Here is a 17,722-nt window from a genome sequence, read left to right as displayed (position 1 = left end):
GAGACAGCAAATGCAAGTTTTGCACCCCTTCCTCCCTGCCCTCATTACAAGAGGCCAAGCATAGCATCGTGACCTGTGCCATTACTTTGATGTTGCACCAGCAGAGCAGCATGGTTCACTGATTCCCTGCTGATAACAGCTACCCTTGCCAGATGTGCAGTCCAGCACTTAAATAGAAATGGGAGTAGAACTGAGTGGTTGGTTTAGCTTTCTCTCAGCACATGGTAGAGTTATTTCAATGGTCCATATAGACAATGGTGCAATCGCTAATCACAAAAAAACTGGAGTGCAGAAAACTCTAAACAATGCTACCATGTTCTGAGTAATATACAGTTATTTTATTTCCTGTTCTTTTCTGCATAATAGCATATTGCTATGTTAAAATTTGCATGCATAAAAACTCTGGGTTTTGATGTAGGGGACCCACTGTGTTGAGAAGCTTCTGCTGCTGGTCTTGGAAACATCCAGGAGAGAAAATGAGACAAATCATGCAAACAGAAAACACAGCATATTATAGGACACACATTCCCCCTTATTCTCTTCCAAAAACATGCCTTTTGTTTTTAGGAGGGGAGAGGGAGAGAGATGAGAAAGTTTCTCTATACTTATCACCCAGGAAAAGCGACCTTCAAGCATAGTCATTCTTGGGAAAAGTTCCCCCATCCGTGACAGATTTGACTATAAATCTCCAGTATTAATGCCCAGGTTCCCAAGGTCTGTCATCCTGCATGCCGGCTAAGCACACGAGTTGCTTGAAAACAACGTACTAAGTCATCTGTCATATCTGAAACACATCCGATCCTGTTTTTGTTACTAGGTGATTTGAGAAAGGCTGAAAACTGAGCTCATTTGGGTACAAGCATCTGTGCAGACACTCAGGGGTCTGCACAAGTATGCAAAATTATAGGATCCAAACTAGACATGATTCAGGAAAACTACAAATACTTAAAAAAAATAAAAATAAGAAGAATAGCAGATAAGCCTAGAGATGTGAAGGCCTGGAAAAAAATCTCGGGGGGGGGGGGGGAATGCTGTCTTTTCAAACACTTGCTGCCAATGAGGAGATCATAGATGCTTTGCTCCTCCCTGGTCCTTTTAGCTTACTCAGGCCGCTAAGCCAAAGCAGGTCACCCAAACCCAGGATTATGAATAAGTTCCTGAGTTTGGATGGCACACTAAACCTAACCTTGGCATAGCTTGCCACTTTGAGTTAAAAGGACCAAGGAAGAGCAAAACAGCTGTGATCTCTTCCTTGGGAGCCAACATATTCACACAGTCCAGGAAAGCCATTGTTTAGCTTACCACGACTCTTGCAAACCAGGCCAGAGTCTCAGCAAATTTGATGACCTCTCCTGCCCTGTAGGTGTGTCATGACCCCCAACCCCAATGGTACAGGCCCACATCCTAAGAAATTGGGCTTTAAGAGGTCAGTACTGTTTCCAAATCACCTCTTTTTGTCCCTATATCACATTGTGTGTGAATCTGTCTCGGAGTACAGACCATTACACGGTACTTTAGTCCTCTTAAGACTCTTCTTCCCTTGTGACGTTTTTTGGGCAATAAGTTGCTATAAATGGCTATCTCTTTGTGAGGGTCACCATCAGTTCAGTGTTACATTTTGTGGCAGTCAGCAGCAGAGTTAACTTCCCTGACTTGTGCACTGACGGAAGATTGCATTTTAACTAGAAAAATGTATTGTTAGAGCTGCACCTTGAGCAATTTGTCAGAAAGCATGGGTGTGCATGCGTGTATGAATTGGAAGACATTTTCTACTGAGAATGGCAAGGGGAAGGCTGACTGCAAAACAGGCTCAGTAGAGGTGCCTCTTTATTTGTATAGGCATTAAATGGAGTTAGACTGTATTGCAGTTCTCGCTGCAAAGGAAATCCTTTCTTTATTCCATTCTCATTCACTGCTGGCTGATGGGGTTTATTATAACTTTTTAATAATGATGATGATAATCTATGTTGAAATTGAGAGAACCCAGGAGGTTACTTGGTCACAATTTTCATCTATTCTTGGTAGGGGAAAAGCCAGTGTGTGTGTGTGTGTGCCTCCATGCTTCTTTTTGCAATACTCAGTTTTCACTTTCTTTCTTCTTTTTGATGTCTGATTTATGCTTCTGTATATTTCTGTGATTTGCTGTAATTGTTAATGTGATGACTTGCTTGCAAATAAAGTTGATGCCACAGGACAGCTGTCATGGATTGAACTTTTAAGTGATTATATTACCTTGATGGCAACACTGATCAGGCAGCATATCACTTGATAATTGCACATTTCAGTCCATCAGGAGTCAGTATAATGTAGTGGATGAGGTGTTGTAATTTAATTGGGGAGGCCTGCATTCAAATCTAGATTCAGCTTTTAAACTCACTGGGTGACTTGATCCTGTCATTATTTATTTCCTAAATTGATTTTGCAGGATGGTTGTGTGGATAAAATTGAAGAGAGAGAGAGTGTGTTGTAAGAATATTGTGTGTGCTGTCATTAGTGTATGGCTAAAAAACATTTCATGCATTTTTTTAAAATACCCAGTGAGTTGGGCTTTGGGAATGGTTGGCTAATGAGTTGGCTGTATTCAAGTCAGGTGATGGGAATAAAATAAGGAGTCTACACCGAAGTACAGTCGTACCTCGTTTTGCGGCTGGGATCTGTTCTGGAGCCCCGGCTGCTAACCCGAAAAAGACCCAGGGCACGCGCGCTGAGTGGTTTGCGCTTCTGCACATGCGTGAGTGGCAAACCCGGAAGTAACCCATTCCAGTACTTCTGGGTTTTCTGCAGATGTTTGCCAGAATGGACACTAGACAAGGCAGACGTTCGCGGAGGATTACTATAAGGTAAAGTTGAAAAGTTTCATTGAAATATTTGGTCCTGAATTAACAGTCTGAAATCTGTAGGTTATTTTCTCCACACAGGTCTATCAAGTTTCTGTGGCATCTGCCCCAAACGCTTTTGTTAAGAGGCAGTGCCTATAAAAGTTGGAAGGTGCTAGTTTGGCTGACCCATTTTCATTGTGAGTCCCAAGTTTTTCAGTATTGGAAGTGTGCCCTTAAGAAGCAGCTAACTTCATAGAACAAAATATGTTTACAGCAAACTGTGAGTTAGGTGTAATAGCTGTTTGCCATACCTGTTAGTAATAATTTCACAACAACAGGTGCTAAGCAGAGTGGAGTTGAAACAGAGATGCTTTTCGTAAACATTCCTGCAGAATGTTTCCGTTTCAATTTTGCCTTCTCATGCCTTTGGATACCTCATGACATTACGAAGCACAAACAAAACTTATTCAGTATAGTGGCATGCCCTTATTCTGAAGCACAGTAGCTTCGTTTGCACTCGGTTAGGTTTTCAGGTAGCCTAATCTGGTTATGTGGTAGCATTGTTCCTAGTCAGAACAAGGCCTATTTGAAAATTTAAAGAAAAGTCATAACTGTGAACCGGTAGAGAAGATATAAGGGGAGTGGGGGTGTTAGGCCTCCTGTAAGCATGATTTATTTTCTTAAAAATTTAACCTGGAACTGTGCTCTGCGCCATTAGGTTGGGGGTGCTGCTGTGCATATGGACCAGGGACTGTTAAATGCTTTTGTGAGGAATTTCCAGAAGGTTTGGCAGTGGGAGTCTGTTGTAGCAAAACCTACAAAGTGTCCTATGGAACCTGAGCAGAATAACAGCTGATTGAGACACGGACGCTTGTGGACTTTAGTTTCACTTTAGTCAGAGGTTGGTCACCTACGTGGGTAGGTGTGTATACAGTATTTTGACGACAGATGAAAATGGCATTTTACGACACTTTTAAACAGAATACCTTTCATTTTAAAAAAAACCACCTGTCTTTCTGTACCTAAGCACTTCATGAATCTAATCAAGTGAGTGCTGGCCTATGAAAGATTATGCCATAATGAGTTGTTGGTATTTTAAAGTGGGAAGCTACAAAGGAAGCTACTTGCATTTAACTTTCTCTTGATTGCTTTTAATTTACTTCACTTCATGTAAAATAATTTTATTCACTTCAAGGCTTTTACCTAAGATTAAGCAAAGCATTTCACCAATTTAGGAATTTGGGGTGGGTGGGTTAATTTTTGTTTGCAATTTAATGAGAAACTACCTAATTCACACTTCTTGAAACCATATTAGAGATTATTATAGTTAAGTGGTATATAAATTGTTTAATTCAACAAATATGAGAAGCAAAACACAACCATGCTTTGAAATTTATCTGAATTTTGCGATGCACCTCTCCAGCCAATATTTTTTTAAAATATTTTTTAAATACTTTATTTGGGGAAAGTATACGTAAAAATGATTATGTTATCAAATACTAAAATGCATTATATTAGAGAAAACTGCTTGCAAAAATATGTACATAAGTCAAAACTGCACAGAAAAATACAGTTATTAGGAGAAATTTGCACTAAAAGGCTGATGATTTTTTTGCGAGAATTTTTTTATAAATAATATAGATATACTGCAGATGGTTGCAGGAATGTTGCTCCCAAGGTGATAGTCAGGCTTCTGTTTGCTCCTTTTGTTTTGTTTTTAATTGTTATTGCTAGACTTCTGAGTGGTGTGCTTCGGATGTAGGTATGCAAACTCCAAAGGAGTTAAGCAAAAATATTTCACCTGCACTTTGTGAATGTTGGACAAGGTGAAGAAGAGGATGCAATAAACTGGAAAGCTAAGAAGTGTTAATGGTCAACAGAGTTGCAGCCTATTTCATTTTTTTTCCACTGTGAGGAGAGCTGCAGGAATATTGGCTAATAACTGATCAAAGTTTTAGTCAAATGGTTTTGTTCAGTCACCTTCCAAAAAAGACCAATTTTTCAATAAAAATGGAAGGAAGGGCTGTTTAGGGGCAGGATTACAGTTCATCAGTGATAAATATGTTTGAATGCTAGAAAAATGTGGTATCTCAGTGACCATGAGGAAAAGACATGAACTATAAATGAGAAAAACTATGCGTTTGTTACACAAAAAGACTGATAGCATGGAAAACACATAAAAGATGCAAAAGCAGTAAAGAAATCTTAAATAGCCTCCCCCTCTTCAAATATACTAATTTTCATAACACTTCAATATGTATCATACTGCACATTTCTCTCTCAGATATACCAACCTACCGTGTAGACTGCTCTGCTAAGGTCTTGATGTCTGTGGCAGTCATGAGAGAGAAGGCAGACCTTGTTCTCTTTTTCTATTCAAAGGCTTGTGTTTTCATTCTGCTGTGGAAACTGTTTGTATCAGAAGGCAATGAGAATTATGTGATACGGGTCAAGAGCTCAGATATGAAGTTGTTGTAAGTTACAATACTTAGGTTTCAGCTTCAGTCAGAGAACCAGAACCGTAGTCCAGCCCTCTGGAAGGATTTATTGATTCACTTGTGAAATCACTGGTCCAGCACAATCCATCCATTTCCTCAATTTTATTTTGTGTGTGTGTGTGTGTGTGTGTGTGTGTGTGTGTGTGTTGTTAAACAACCTGAGCTAGTTTAAACTCCTGTAACTGAACTGCCCCATTACTCACATGTGAGAGAACAATAGAACACCAGGACGCTCTTAAATGTCTCCACACGTTGGTGTCATTAATAACTGTAATGCTGGCATCACTCGCTCCTAAATAGCCTCATTTATCAACAAGCAATTTACCATGGAGTGGTGGCAGAGACGCAGATAAGCAGTTGTGGATGAGGTACCTGCATGCCACCTGCCAAGTTCTCTTCGCCACCTCCTCTACAAGGCTGGAGAAGTTGAGAGATTGAGAGAAGCTGATGCGGGGAGGGGACAGGACTCATATTGAAACGTGACTTCCATGCTGAACACTTAGGTATCATGGCAGCTGCCAAAAGTGTTGCTTCTCTGAACAAGGCCACTGCTAACATAGGATTTATAGACTAAGGCTCCTTTAGAAGTGCATTTCTTGGTGTGTGTGTGTGTGTGTGTGCTGCTGCTGTTTCTGCAGTTGCTGCCATGCTGGTTATTATAAGAGAATGTGGGTTGCTGTTGTGAATTGGTTAGTTAGCAGGCAGGCAGGCAAGCAATGCACCGACTGCCAAAGAACCAAACTCGCCTTTCTGATCACAGTAACAGGAATGTGGTGAATGGGGGACTTTTCATTCCCTTACCGTTGTGGGTGGAAACAGTGGGGCTGCAATAAGTATTCTAGTAAGTGCATGGTGGTCTTCAATATTATTCATAAATCCTGGAACGGGTGCCCCTTCCCATCATATGTTTAGAAAGCAGCTCAGATATTTCACAACAGTTCAGAACATGTATACATTAAGAAAATGAAAAAGGGGAACATCATGGAACCCAGTATTTTAAGACTGAACAATATGATTTGGTCTTATTTGTTCTGGTGTCTTTAGAAATCCAAACTTGAACCACCAACAGCTGATCTGACTTTCTCTGTGTCTGCTATATGGTGGAAAAGTCAAGTAGATTCGAAATCTTTGATTGATCCAAATACTCACCAGATGTAGTTCTTCATAGGTCATTGTTCAGTAGCATAAAATACTGCATCCTGTTGCATAATGTTCTTTTCCTAGAGACTCCTGAGTCAAAGCTTGTCATAAAAATGTGTTTATTTTAGCTCAGACTAATAAATTTAATTTTATCTTCTTTTTTATCTTTTACATTGTTTTCAGCCGAAGCTCCATAGACCCTGTTTTTGTTGGGGCATGTTGCCTCCATAATTTAGGATTGAGAATTAATTTGGGGTGCTTTGTGTGCTACACTTATGGAAACTTCAGACTTGAGGATTTTCAGCCATGTGTTATGTTAGTTGTACACTCAATTTAACTTCATTGGTAGATGCTAAAATGAATCTACATTATCCTTGTTTGAAGCCCTGTTGTGCTCTGTGGAGAAGTGATGGCTTTGGGTTTACATTATCACTTCTCATTTTGAAACCGATTTTTTTTAAGGACTACTTATTTAGAAATTGGAAAAGATGGGCAGGGGGAATTAATTGAAGAAATGAGGCTTGTTTTTACAAGTAAGCCATGTTAGAGTTACCACCATTCATATAAAACAAAATCTGAGGTGAGATACCTATAAGAATTGTGACGGGATTTTAAAAGTAAAATTAGCAACATTTTCCAGATGGGTTCTGTGCGTCTTTAGTGATACCAGTGAACATGACAAGGCAAATTAGAAGTTTTCCTCCTAAGGAATTTGAGGAAAATCAAAACAATTTCGGCAAGATTGGTTATTTTTTCTTCTTCTAGGCGTTAGTGTTCAGACAGAGGGAATAAAGTGTTATACTCACAGTATCTTGCGAGTGAAATTGTTCCAGTGCTAGAGAAAGGGAAGGGCAATGTTCTCCAAGCTTCCCTCAAAATTACTGTATTTTCCATTTGTTCTTCATTCTTTAATATAGGATTCAGGAGGGGGGATTTATTTGAAAAAGCAGTTCTTTCTTTTTCGTCTTTGAAGCTTCTTTGTGTGAACATTAGCTGTGACAATGGACTATTGATTTAGATGTGAAACTGCCAATTAGTTTAGATACCTAGAAGAATTGGGATACCAGTTAGCAGTTCAGTTCCTTCAATTGGCAAATAAGGACAGTGCTTAATTGATGAAGCACAGCATTGATTATTAACTTTATCTTCTTGTGGGAATGGTTGGTAATCGGAATCCTGTTCCTCAAATTCATTAAGATGCTTGAAGTGGGAAGTGATGCAGGGCTTCATCTGAGCCAGCACCCATTTGAGATAATCTCCCAAACCCATTTTGAATGATAAAGTGCACTCTTAGGTTCTTGAGTGAAGACATTCATATATTTCGGCTTCTCTCTCTGGTTACCATATTATCATAGCAGAATAACAACAAGTGGAACTGCAACAAAACGCTGCTGCACACCCTCTCTTCCTAGCAGGGGTTCCTTTCAGGGATGTCCAACTGGTTGATCATGATTGACAGGTAGATCCCCAGATGAAAAAAAAAAGTGGGATAGTCACACACCCCCACCGCCCACCCTCTGCCCCTCTGTTGCGTCTAATAGGCTTTCGTTTATCGTTTGTGTGCAGCAACAACTTAACAACTTTTGCCTCACCCCCAAAAAGCTCAACAACTCTGATGTCTCTCCCATTCGAATGACAATGGGCAGATCACTGCCAGTTATTTTATACTGGGAGTAGATCGCAGTCTCTTGGGAATTGGATGTGCCTGTTCTTAAAGGGACTTAAATCAGGCAAATCCCATTCTCTGGTTTCTAGTGGTTGTTTTCCTCCTAGCACTCAACATTTTGTGGCTGCTGAAGACCACTCTAGCATGCTCATTCTTCACTAGAGTCTTTTAATTTACAAACTTGGGGTCTGTTTTGGTGGGTCTCTTAATTTACAAACATATATACTTCTGTGTCCCTGCAGTGTCACCTAAATGTGTACAAACCACTCTTTTATTCTGCCCCCCCCCAGCTTCTAAACCACTTGAGTTTGCTATTCAGTCTATAAACAAGTGGGCTCTCCAACAAAATGTTGCAGTTTGGAGTCCTGGTGTTCAGGGTTACAACCAGCCATGCCTTTCTCTAGGATACTCCATCCCATTCCACCCTGAGTCACTCAGCATCCCAGCCCACATTTTTGCCTGTGTTTCCTCTTGTCCTTTCTCTAAAGAGCATTTGTACATTTGCAAACTTGAGTTTCCCCAGGCCAGTGGCTGATAACTTCCTCCTGTCCATGAATGGAACCAAGGATCCATACTTGTAGAATGAGTTCACTATCAGTATGAATTTTTGTTTTTTTAAACAGCATTTAAATTATGTGATTCTTTCCCACCCCATCCCCCACATCCTTGCTGGACAAAAAAGCGATCCGTTTCCTGTTTCAAGACCTGAGATGACAAATAAGCCCAGACAGTCACTCGTGGTTGCCTATTGCAAGCCAGACAAGTGTTTTTGAGTCAGCGTTTTTACTTTGACTTCCACTAAGGACTTGCACTTCCATGTTAAATGAGATGTTACCATGTCATCAAACAATTCCTCCTTTTAGAATTCAGTGAAGCATCAATCTTCATGCCCCATTGGTCCTGGCCAAACAACTAGAGTTGGTAACATTAAGGGCACACTTTGACCTGCCGTCTTTTGTGAAGAGCAAAAGGTCTAAGAAAAGGCATCCAAAAAAAAAAAAAAGTCAGCAAGATTGTTTGACATAGCAGCTTTTCATGGCACAAACAATGGATGGAACAGCATTTGCATAAAACTCATTAGAAAAAGTGCAAGTTTCATAAATCTTGTGATAAATTAGTGTGATATCATTCGAAAAGTGATGCATTAATTTTAGGGTAAAATGAATGGCTCTGTGATCATTGTAGGTAATTAGGAGGCTTCTAGGTAATGTAGAGAGGAAATTATTTTTAAAAGGCTTTCAGTATGGAAAGTCATTGCTCTTGGACTAGAGTAGATGGGTTAGGAAGAAGAAACTGAGGAGTTGCATGCCCCATTCTTGTTCTCTTTCATTCAATTTTTACTATTTGCTGTGGTTTCGTAATGTTTATCCTGTTTATCATCATTTCAGTCTTAAAGCCAGAACCTAGGATTCATTTTTTGCTTTCCTTGTTTTTCTGTTTCTTTTGCCTCCACTCCCTTAAATTTGGCAAAAGTTAATATTCTCTACAACCCCAGTGAGCTGTCACAATATTTCTACTAGAGTTGTAATCAGCAATGCTTTCCTGCTGTTTATGTCCTCACTGGTACATTACTGATGATCTCTGCATGAGTGTGTTAGTCTGCAAGAGTGAGTGTATTAGAACACTGCAGTCACACAAAACACCCAGATAACATTGTTCTCAGGGGATAACAGGAGTTCTGACAGAACCTGGGTGTTCTGTAATCACTTCTTCCTACTTAGGTGGTGGGAAACACTTCCATTGTTGCAAGGACCCTATATCTTCGCTTGCAGAATGCGAGGTTCATTTAACCTTGGCCCAGAATACCTGAAGGAGCTTCTCCACCCACCATCGTTCTGCCCGGACACTGAGGTCCAGCTCTGAAGGCCATCTGGTGGTTCCCTCACTTCAAGAAGTGAAGTTACAGGGAACCAGGCAGAGGGTCTTTTCAGCAGTGGTGCCCACCCTGTGGAACACCCTCTCATCAGATGCCAAGGAGATAAATATACAACTTTTAGAAGGCATCTGAAGGCAGTCCTGTATCAGGAAGTTTTTAATGTTTGATGTTTTATTATGTTTTTATGTGTGTTGGAAGCCATTCAGATGGGATGGGGTATAAATATAGTGTTGCCATATTTCAAAAAGTAAAAACCAGGACACCCCGAAAGTTTTTGAGCTTTTTTTGAGAGACTTGTCTAAGATCCAGGACAAAGCGCCATCTTTCAGAAATCTGGACATATGGCAACCCTAATAAATGATACTTGCCTACTTCAGCAGTTGTTGCTCATTTGCAGTTTTTCTGTATAGCCTTCCCTGTCCCTATTTCACTTTGCTTCACTCATTTGTGTGCACAGCTATTTATGTGGTACCAGAATACAGAATCTGATGGTGGAGGAAGATTTTGGTAAAGAAGGACCAGCTTACACTTTTGTACCAGTGAAATGCCCCAACATACTTGTACCTCAGCTGTGAAAACCTTGCAAAAAAACATGCAAGAACAAGAAATAATTGCTTTGAAAGAAACTACCCCAGACAACACTTTAATAATGAGCTTGCTGAATATTATTTAAATGTTAGCAAAGGTCAACTGTTTAAAATGGGAAGTAACCAAAAAGCAATAAGCATATATGTTGGGTCCCATTAATGTCAAGTGATGAAATCAAAGGAATGAAATCAAAGGAAGGGTCAAGACCGGATGCAGAAATGCTAAAGTGTAATCTCTGTATTCCAAAACATGCACAGTCCATTTGTTTGTCAAGAAAATTATTTTTTGCAATGAGTCTTATCTGGTGTGGTGATCTCCAACTATGGAACATACACATTTCACTAAAACATGGAACTGAACAGAAAACCATGGGGAAATTAATTTTGGGCATTGCTTGTAGAGACATAATAAAGGAGGAATGGATCAAATCCAATGAATTCAAAGGTTGGGTTAAAGGAATTGGAAAGAAAATCGGAAATGCTATATAAAAATAAGAGAATCAACTGTAAGCCAAAGGCAGCATAGATATTAGTATTAAACAACTCTTGGGCAGTGGCAGAGGAAGGGAGTGGATAGCCCCGGGTGCCATCTCTCAGGGGGGTGACAAGAAGGCACCCCATGGGGGACTCCCAGGGCACAGCGGCGTGTACTGCCACTGCCGCATGCCGCTGCCACCACTGTGTGTGGAGGATTCCACTGCTGCAGCCACAAGTGGAGGATCCCTCTGCTGCTGCTGCAGTCGCAAGCAGAGGATTCCGCCACAAGCGGTGGACCACGCCGCCATCCATACGGCGCTCAAGCGGCACCATCAGTATTGGCACCACTGAGCATGCCCCGTACGTAGCGCCACTGCGCATGTGCCGCCGAGCAGTTTGTCCCACCTCTTGACACCCCATACTGGGTGCTGGAGAGCCTTCCTGCTTTCGGGGAATGTGTAAGTGTAAGAGAAGATAGCTGCACCAATTATAAACTTGTGTTTCCTTACTCCCCCCCCCCTACTTTTATTACTATGAGTTCTTATGCAGAAAGTGGATGAATAATTTTCTCTTCATTAAAGCACCTGCTTTCTTTTCTGGCTACTATTGTGGCAAGTTGCGCTTCCTGCTGTCCCCTGTCTTTGTGTAGGAGAACTTGTTCCAGATGTGACATGCTGGCATTTTGAATGCCGTAAGTGCGAAGTCTGCGGGTACAATTTACATTGTATTGAGACAACAGAGAAGTAAATTCAAATTCATAACTGGGTGCAAAATTAATCCATCACAGTTTTTATGTGCCACATTTGAAATTGCCTGTTGCTGTGGACGAAAGCAAATATACTACCTGCTGAAGCCTGCCAAAACATCTCTGATATGTTTTGCTCAAGTGAGTCATAATTCATGCAACAAGTGTTATGAACTGCGTGTCTGAACCCTGCATACGAGTCCAGTACTCGTGTGTACTCAGGGCACAACCCTGAGAGGAATCTTTTGCTGGTGTTGGTATGTGCGCCCATTATGAATAAATGTTTACCCTTAACCATGTGCCCACTAAAGAAGTTACACACACCAAGAAATAAAGAACAAATGATTTATTACATAGAAGTGAAGAGAGACAGAGTATATGGATGTTGCTTCAGATAGCAAGGTTACTAATATTCAGGCCTCAATATGATCATTAAGCATTCACACACCTTTACTCTTTAGATTTAAGAGTAGAAGAATCCCTAACTACCAAAAAGCCTAGAGAGTAAGCACAGCAATGTGCCATAAACTTGCACTAAAAAAAGAGAAAAATGCCAGAGCGTGGGTATACCTGATTTTGAAGCGTATTGGGACACAAAGTTAGGGGTCAGAGGCCGTGTTTTCTGTGAGAGGTAAGCTCTCATCATAAAATTCTGTACCAAACAGGGCACAGAAATTTGTCGGCCATTCTTTGGTTTGTGGTCCAGCAAAACATAGGGCTAGCCTTTGAGATTGTTGAGGAGCAAATAAGCTTTTTGAGATACTGGATCATTGAAAATCTGGGGGTTAAAATAGTTTTTTGCTATCCTGAACCCCTGGCAGCAAATCAGTAGGCCAAGCCCAAAGTTCAAAGTCCAAGGGTCAATTCATACAAGCAAAGTCCAAAGATCAGGAAAATCAGCTCAGGGTCAATCCAAGTAGCCAAGTCTGAAGTCCAGCAGTCAACCCCAAAGCAGTCTCATAGAGGTCCATCAACATGGATAGTTGAGCAGACACAGCACCTCAACTCTGCTTCCCGTTTGTACTTTGCCTGCTGATTGTAGCATCCGGGCTTGATGAGGCCGGTGACCCTCACCTGCTCCAAGCCTACTTAAGCTGAGGAATCACAAACTTCTTCCCATAGCTAGCAAGCCCTCAGCCTGCTAGAGCACGACTCTCACTGCTCCCTACATCTCAGAGCCCACCATGTCCATGGGGACAGAGGCCTCTTCCTGTGGGTGGGCCTCCATCCCCTTGTCACCCTGTGAATACTTCCTTCCTTGCCCCAGTGTGTCCCAGTCCTGGCTTAAACCCCTCTTCCTCCTGCCCATCGCCTTGCCAGTTCATGACAGTGGCCAACTATTCTCTACAGAGAGGGGAGACAACTTCTTAGATGAGTGAGTATTACTTTGCACCATTGTCTGTTTATTATTCTGTTTATTTCACTAAACAGAAAAGTGTTTGAAAATACATGACCTTAGTGAGAAATGACGAACTGGTTATCTGTATGCTTCCTGAATCATTAGTTTAGCTTCGGAGGAAGATTTCTTTGCCTGTGGAGAACCCAATTCTTTCTTACAGCAGGTGTCACTAAACATTTCTGGTAACACAGGCATTGTGTGCTGATCTTTTACATCAAGTATTAGGAAGTCAGTATATTTAAGCATAACTTACAGGCAACATTTCTAATGAGGGTTAGTGACAGGGTCAAAGATTGCTCATAATGGGGGGTCTCAAGTTTTGCCAACTGTATTGATGCCATGATCTATAGGAATAAACCAAAGATCAGATTGACACTCTACACAAGAGCCTTTATAGTTTGTCTGAGTTTCTAGATTCAGCTCTGTGAGGCTTGAGTTCTATCCACAATGATATATAACTTAGTTAAATCAAGACTGGACTAATGTAACGTGTGAGCATGGGGCTGCCTCTGAAGGGTCTCTGAAAGCTTCATTTGGTCCAGAGTAAAACAGCAGGGACGCAGGTGCCACTGTGGTCTAAGCCACTGATCCTTAGGGCTTTCTGATCGGAAGGTTGGCAGTTCGAATCCCCATGATGGGGTGAGCTCCTGTTGCTCGGTCCCAGCTCCTGCCAACCTAGCAGTTTGAAAGCGCGTCAAAGTGCAAGTAGATAAATAGCTACTGCTCCAGTGGGACGGTAAACGGCATTTCCATGCAGTGCTCTGGTTTCACCAGAAGTGGCTTAGTCATGCTAGCCACATGACCCAGAAAAACTGTCTGTGGACAAACGTTGGCTCCCTTGGCCAGTAAAGCGAGATGAATGCCGCAACCCCAGAGTTGTTCGTGACTGGACTTAATTGTCAGGGGTCTTTTACCTTTACCTTTTTTAAAAAAACAGCAAAGGTGTTCACAGGAAGACATTTCCATGAGCAATTTATACCTATTTAAGCACACCAAAACTGGTTACCAAAGATTCCTTGCTGCTCTCTCTGTCTCTCCCCCCCCTCCACCCCCACACTTTTAAACTGTTTTAATTGGGAGTTTTAAATATTAGATGCCACAAATGCTATTTTATAGAGAAATGGTGGATATAATTATCTTATACAAATAAATATTGGTTTTATCAATATTTCTGGGTCTCTGTTTCTCAGTTTTAAAAGGAATAGCAACAGTACCCCAGTGGCTCTTTGATTTCCCCCTCCTCCTCCCCAAGTAAAATGAAGGATTTCTTATCTGCTCTCTGATTTGTGTGAAAGAAGAGAAGGATTATGGAGACATTATCCATCAATGTCTTTTTTAAAGGTCTCTGAAAGGACTAGGTTTCCAGGAGGAATGCTGAGAGAAACTTGTCAACTTTTATAGGCTGATATGCCCAGTTCAGTGTAATAATTGGTATTTGCTATGTTAGAAATTTCAGCTTTTGGGATGAAAACAAGGCCATCAGACAGGAGGAATGTATAATAGACTAGGAAGGGGAAGTGACATACAAATATACTAAGGTCATAGTAAGTTCAAGTACCAGAGACTGTAAGAATGCATGTGTGTGAGAGAGAGAAACTGTGATCGAAACAGAGTGAGCAAAAGGAGACAAGATAAATTGAGATTATCTAAAGAAATCAGGACCCTTAACTGCCCTGTCTGACTCCTGAGAGGAAACAAATGGAGCCTATAACTTTACAGTGTGAGAAGATCATTTGTCCATGTTTTACAGTCTTTCTACTGACTCTGTTGACATTTTGTGATTTGTTCCCAATAGTGTCAAGCACAGGAGAGAAAGGATGCTTGTTTCTCTCTCCCACTTTATCCATGTGGCCACGCTACTCATTGTGTAGCTATACTTATTTTGATTAGATGGCACTAAGTATTTGGTCTCAGCTATAATTTGTAGAGGTTCTCAAAGGAACCAGGACTTGGAACATGTGAAAAACAACTTGGGGTATATGTGAAATATATGCAAAATGTCACACTCTCTTCTGAGTATTTACAACTCCCCAATCCACCAAGACACATCCACAGTTAAAAGCAGGGCATCCTGATCTAAGAGCTTTGTGTATCTCCATCTCTCTCTCATTTTAATGAATCAAACAAGCACTAACCAATCATGACAGGGGTTTGTGTTTCTATATGGGGTTCTGCCTTGAACATTACTGTCTGAACAGGTCAGTAACTAAGGACTAACTAATTTGAAGAGCAACTCGAGCCTATATGATCAATCCTCAAAGCCTTCATGTGTGGAAGGAAATAGGAGTGTGCATGGCCAAACTTCATGATTGGCAGGCAGTATGAACCCCCCAGGTTTGTCCGGGCCCAGCATTGCTACAAGGTGTGACCGGAAAGTTCAGTGAATGGTCACAGAAATTGAACAGCGAGAAATATTCAGACATACAAGCCTTCAAAGTAGGCCTCCTCTGATACAATTCACTGTTGACAACATTCATTGAACTGTTGGAAACTTCAGGAAAAGTCCTCTTTTTGTACTGCTTTCAGTTCCCTCGTCACAGAAGCTTGGATGTGTGAAATGTTGGAAAATCTGTGCCCTTTCAGTGCAGATTTCAGTTTTGGAAAAACAAAGAAATCCGGTGGGGCCAGATTGGGAGAATATGGAGGGTAGAACAACTCAGTAACCTCAGTAATGATTTCACACGGAATATGCAATTCTTCTGCCATCATTTGGATGGACAAACACTGACCCCGCATCAATAACTCACAAACTCTGTCAACATTTGCAGCTGTTCTGCTCATCGGCAGTCTGCCAGACTGAGGGTCATCTTCGAAGGTTTGCCGCCCTTCACAGAAACACTTAAACCACTCATACACTGTCTTTCAAGTTACAGCTTCATCGCCATACACATTTGTGAGCATTTCGTGGGTTTCTGATGCCGATTGTATGTTCAGATATTTCTCGCTGTCTGATTTCTGTGACCATTCACCAGGCTTTCCGGTCACACCTTGTAGAAGCCCGGCTTTCTGCCTTTTCCTTGTTACTGTATAGAACAGTACAGTACAACAGTGCTTGTTGTAAGGGCAGGCTGAAGTTGAAGCTACTGACCTCAGAGACCCTGACAAGGAAGACACACTTGAGGCTGCTTGTTTCCTCAGCCTGGCACTGTTGATATCAGACTGTGCCTTGTCTCAGCCACACACCCCTTTTCACACATTACTGGAGGCAGCCAGCTCCAGAATACAGGTCTGGCATGGTAATGATTCTGAATTTGTTTTGTAACAAGGTTTTGATGAAGGGACGAATAAGGACCCCTTAATTTCATTATTAATGTTTAGTTGTTTTTCTATTTATTCATGCAACCCTAGTTAAGGAAATAGCCTACACTTCCTGTCCCTAATTTAGCAAAGCAAAAGGCTTTAATACAGCATTCATTCTTTGTGTGGCTCGTGTAAGAGGTTATTCATCTCCTTTTAATGAATCACCAAATAATCACTAAATCAGCAACTTACATTCAGCAATCTCACGGGCTCGACAAATATTAATGAATTGAACTTCACAATACCTCATGGAGGGAGGACAATATTAATAGCATTATGTTTCAGATGAGAAAATAGAGATGCAACCACAAGGAAGTCACACGGTCATGTGAAGGCTTTGGCACACTTAGGAACAGTAATAAGTAATTATTCTGAGGCCTTAATCTGCATTGTAAATGGGTCTTGCTTTTACACTCAGTTTTGACTACCATGGTTTGCCTTAAAGGATCATGGGAACTTTAATGTAGTCAAGTGCTGAGAATTTTGTTAGCAGGATTCCTTGGGAAGAGGGAATAGCTATAGCTATTAAAACAATTTTAATCTGTAGTGTGGATATGCCCTAAGTCACTCCCCTCAATTCCCATTCTTTTCCTTCTTTAAATAGAAATTATCAGATAAGATATTTTTTTAATGTATGTATCATTATTTAATGTGGCAACTTGAATGCTAAAGCTGGTTGAATGTCAAAGCCAGGCAGCTTCCAACATTCCTAAGGGAACTTCATTGCTGCATCCCAGTGAAGTTCTCTCTTTTTTTAGGTCAGGATGCCCTCTAGTAATGTACAGTTACTAGAGTTACATCACCATCTTTTTAAAGTGCTGAAAGTTGGGGCGATCTCCATTTGCTGCCCTGATCTTCTGCCGTCTTTGCCATTTTGCTCCTGCTCATCTTTATGGCATTGCTTTGCACCTGGCTATGAGCCATGCAGAAAACATTTCCCCTAACATTGTTGCAAGGCTTCCTTCTCCATATTTCACGCTTTCCTCAATCCACTGAGAAAGTCAGTTGTGTTCCAAAAGTGCCTATGTCTTGTCCCTTCTTTAATGGCCTTCCATAAATTTGTGAAAACCTTCCTGTTTGAGAATGCTTTTCAGTTGTAGATTGTTTTACTCTATTTTATTTACTCAGCTAAATTGGGGGGGGGTGTTAATGGGTTGTTGTTTTTTTCAGTCTTGAAAGTGTAGTTCAGTGCCTTTCTGAAGTCAGGAATACCAA

At 41.1% G+C, this 17,722-nt stretch overlaps 1 protein-coding gene across 1 annotated transcript in view; it reads left to right on the top strand.

Annotated features, from left to right (window-relative positions):
- CDH23 (cadherin related 23) overlaps positions 1–17,722 on the top strand; it is a 398,468-nt gene that overhangs the window by 62,001 nt on the left and 318,745 nt on the right. The gene's annotated exons all lie outside the window — the stretch shown is intronic.

Source organism: Podarcis cretensis (assembly GCF_951804945.1).
Source record: "Podarcis cretensis genome assembly, chromosome: 5".
Classification (NCBI taxonomy): Eukaryota; Metazoa; Chordata; class Lepidosauria; order Squamata; family Lacertidae; genus Podarcis; species Podarcis cretensis.
This window is presented reverse-complemented; position numbering and strand designations above follow the sequence as displayed.